The 4137-nt window shown below is 51.6% G+C and overlaps 1 pseudogene; it reads right to left on the minus strand.

Annotated features, from left to right (window-relative positions):
• Positions 1 to 218: 218 nt before the first annotated feature.
• LOC147732492 (uncharacterized) lies at positions 219 to 3866 on the minus strand (annotated as a pseudogene).
• Between the last annotated feature and the right edge of the window lie 271 nt (positions 3867 to 4137).

A 4137-nucleotide genomic window follows, 5' to 3' on the forward strand; every position in this document is an offset into this window, starting at 1 on the left:
AACCTCGTAAAGGTAGCATCACATAGGGTGGGGAAAAAATCAATGCAAGAAACATTGCAGATCATAGCAAGGCAAAATGCAACATAAACAATGCAGTAGAATACAAATGGGTGGAATAATCCTCGCCTCCGTGTCCTTAATAGAATTGAAAATTCTTGTCACGAATGTTCGCAAATTTTTAATTCTATTGCAGGACAGGAGGCTCAGATTATGCTTGTTCAAAGCTTGTCCACCACAACAGAGGCAATATCCACAATGGGTTTGAAATAATACGTCTTAAACACAGTATCAGAAGACCAATCAGCCGTCTTCACAATGTCCTGCAAACTCACACCAACATGAAAAGCCTTGGAGGCCATAGCACCCCTCGCGGAATGAGCTCCAAAAATGGAGACATCAATTCCTGCCTCTGACATAAGCCAACGTACCCAACGAGCCAGAGTAGCTGGCGCCACAGGCTTAAAAGGTTTTTGCAATGCAATTAACAACTGTCCAGATAAATCCTGTCGAAAAGGAGCAGTACTCACCTCATAATCTTTTATGCAGAGGACCACACACAACTGTGGGTTGTGAGGAAAAGCTGGATAAGTGACGGTAGACAGATTAGTCTTTGTACGTCTGGAAACCGTAAAAGTAACGCCTTCCGGGGGAAAAGAACGACCCGCGAGGTCCAGCGCGCGTACATCCGAGACACGCTTACAAGAGACCGAGCATAAAAGCATTTTCAATTTCGCAGACAATTGTTTACGAGACAAAGAAGCGTTGGGAGGCCAAGCTTCCAGAAAACGTAACACAACTGAGACATCCCAAAGAGCTACATACTTCGGACATGGTGGCTTAGCCATCCGAACTCCCCGAAGCAATGTAGAGATTAGATGATGTTCCCCAATCGGCTTCCCGTCTACAAAATTATGGCCCGCAGAGAGAGCGGAGCGAAAAGAATTGACAGTCCTGTAAGCAGAACCAGAAGAAGCGATGGAAGCAAGAAAATTAACAACTAAAGAGACATCCGCTGAAGCGGGATCCAGTCACACCATCAACGCCAAGCTGACGCATAACGCTTGCGCGTGTTGGGGGCCCAAGCCTCCTTGATAAATCGTTCAGCGTCTCCAGATAAGCCAGGGACTTTCCAGCGTTCCCCGAAAGACGCCACGCCACCAGACGGAGCTGATTCAACAGGATCAGAGGATGTGGACGGAGCAGAGGATCCAACAGCAGGTTCCACTTCGTTGGAAGCAGGAACGGAGTCGAGCAACTCATTTCCAGAAGGTTCGGAAACCACGCTTGAGCCCTCCAAAGAGGAGTTATCAGAATGATCTCCGATTGAAACTGCTTCGTCCTGGCCAAGACTCGTGGAATCATCGCGAACGGGGGAAAAGCATAGCAAAGCTGAGGAGGCCAAGTCTGGAGGAAGGCATCCGTGGCAAGAGCCTCCGGATCCGGACGCCAGCTGTAAAACCTGGGCAGTTGAGCATTGAGGCGAGAGGCAAAGAGATCGATCCAAGGCAGACCCCAAAGGCGCGACAGATTCCGAAATACCCGGGGTGAATCCGCCAGTCGCTGAAGTCCAGCAGATGGCGAGAGTTCCAGTCTGCTACTTGATTCTGGCGACCCGGGAGATACTCTGCAATAAGAGTGATCTTCCTCTGAAGGCAGAAATGCCAGAAATCCTTCGCAATCTCCGCCAACAGTTTCGACCGTGTGCCCCCCAGTTTGTTCACATACCTCACCGCTGAGATGTTGTCCATGCGGAGCAAAATGCAACAGCTGGTGGCCTGGTGAGCAAGGCTGCGGATCGCAAAAGATCCCGCCAGAAGTTCCAAGCAGTTTATGTGAAGGGCTAATTCGTCCTGAGACCAACGGCCGCCCGTCGACACGTCCCCGCAACGGGCTCCCCAGCCCCACAGACTCGCATCCGATTCCAACACCAAGTCCGGAGTCGAGCCGAACAGGGCTTTCCCGTTCCAGGCCTCCATGTGCTGGAGCCACCACAACATCTCCGACTTCGCGTCCTGAGACAGAGGAACAAGGTCGGAATAACGAAGGCCCTTCTGCAGGTGCCGGATCTTGAGGCGCTGCAGGGCCCGATAATGTAAGGGACCTGGAAAAATCGCCTGAATGGAAGAGGCCAAAAGTCCGACAATCCGAGCGATCGACCGCAAAGACACGTTCGGTGTGGTCAACAGTAACTTCAATTCCCTCTTGATAGACCTGATCTTCTGGGCAGGCAAGAGAAGTTGGCAAGACATCGAGTCCACAAGGAAAGCCAGAAACTCTATCGACTGAGTGGGTTGTAAATGATATTTCTAAGGATTCACCAGAAATCCGAGAGATTGAAGTAGATCGATTGTCCACGATAAATGGGAACGCAGTTGCAGCGGGCACTGAGACATCAAAAGAATGTCGTCCAGGTACACGATCAGCCGCACCCCCGCGCTCGCAGCGATTCCATAACTGGTCTGAGGAGCTTCGTGAAGCACCATGGAGCGGACGATAGGCCGAACGGGAGAACGGCGTATTCGAACCACTCCCCTGACCACTGGAACTGAAGAAAGCGGCGATGAGGCAGAAAGATGGGAACGGACAAGTAAGCGTCCTTCAAATCCAGGCGAACCATCCAGTCGCCCTTGCGAAGAAGATCCCTGAGAAGATGGATGCCCTCAATCTTGAAGTGGCGATAGACCACCCCGTTGTTGAACTCTTTGAGGTTGAGCACAAGGCGAGATCCTCCCCCTTTCTTCTCCACCAGAAACACATTGCTGACGAACCCCTGTGGATGTAGGATCGTTCGCACAATGGCCCCTTTGAGAAGAAGAGAATCCATTTCCTTGGAGATCACCTCTCGATCTCGTTGGGAAAAAACAAGGGGAGAAGGGATGGGACCCTGAAGGGGAGGGTGATAAAACTCGATGTGGTACCCCTGAACTGTCTGTAATATCCATGCAACGTTTGAGATCGAGCGCCAATTCTCTAGAAAAAACTGCACCCTGCCCCCCAGAACAACACTGTCGTAAGGAATCAAGCTCACCTGTAGAGGAGAAATCTTGTCGACCTCCTTGGTTGCCACCGTAGCCTCCCTTGTTGCCTTGACCACGACCTTTGCGGGAGGGGTAGAAGGTCGTCTTCGAACCGGAATAGGATTGTTGGTGATGTTGTCCGCCTCCACCCTGGTGGGACTGTTGGCCTCGTTGTTGACCAGAACCTCGGCCGAACATACGTCCCCCAGATCGTCCGGCCTTGGCAAAAACCGGGCGGAACGCCCTGCGCAAGGAAGACTGCGCCTTGTCGAGGCCACTAAAGGTCGCCACGAACTTCGTCAACTCCTTTAAAAATGGTTGACCAAACAGGAGACCTTGAGCCAGAGCACCAGACTCAGACGTAGCAAGTTCCGACAAACGTGGGTCCATTTTCAGCAATATGGAACGCCTACGTTCAGTGGAAAGGGCACAGTTCGCGTTCCCCAGAAGACAGACAGCCCGTTGGGCCCAACCAATAAGTTCATCGGGGTCAATGCCAGACGCCGACCCCTGAGCTTGATACCCCAGATCCAGGATTTTTGTCAGGGGACCAAAAAGATCCAGCAACTTGTCCTGGCACAGGCGCCAAGAGCGGTCAATCCCCTTTTTTGGATCTTTATTAAATTTCTTAAGGTAGGTCAAAATCGTTGGGTCGACCTCCGGAGTGTCAGCCAATTTATCCGCTAACTCCGGGCGAGGGCACTCGGAGCGTAACCGAGAACGCACCTCCTGATCGAAAGAATCACGGATGTGGGCTTGGATGTAATCTGCGACCTCTGGAGCAGGGCACCAAATTTTGGAATTAGGGTGTATGATATCAGTAGGCTCAAAGGTCAAGACAGGTGGATGGGAGGAGGCGTCAACAAAATGTTCTTTGCTGGACTTCTTAGCAGGAGGGGGACCAGAGGGACCTGAAGAAGACGAAGAGGAGGTATCCTCTGTGTCCGGGGGCGGAAGCTGGGAGTGACAAACTTTAGTAGGGGCAGACAAAGACTTGGCCAATTTCACAAAGTCTGACCTGTGAGAATTTTTGGGCGACTTAGAGGAGTGCTTGGAAGCAGAGGATGGAATCCAGCCCTGTTGTTGGGCATAGTCGGTCAAGTGACGCTTCAATGGCCCA

Source organism: Lissotriton vulgaris, chromosome 2_1 (assembly GCF_964263255.1).
Source record: "Lissotriton vulgaris chromosome 2_1, aLisVul1.2, whole genome shotgun sequence".
In the NCBI taxonomy this organism is placed as follows: domain Eukaryota; kingdom Metazoa; phylum Chordata; class Amphibia; order Caudata; family Salamandridae; genus Lissotriton; species Lissotriton vulgaris.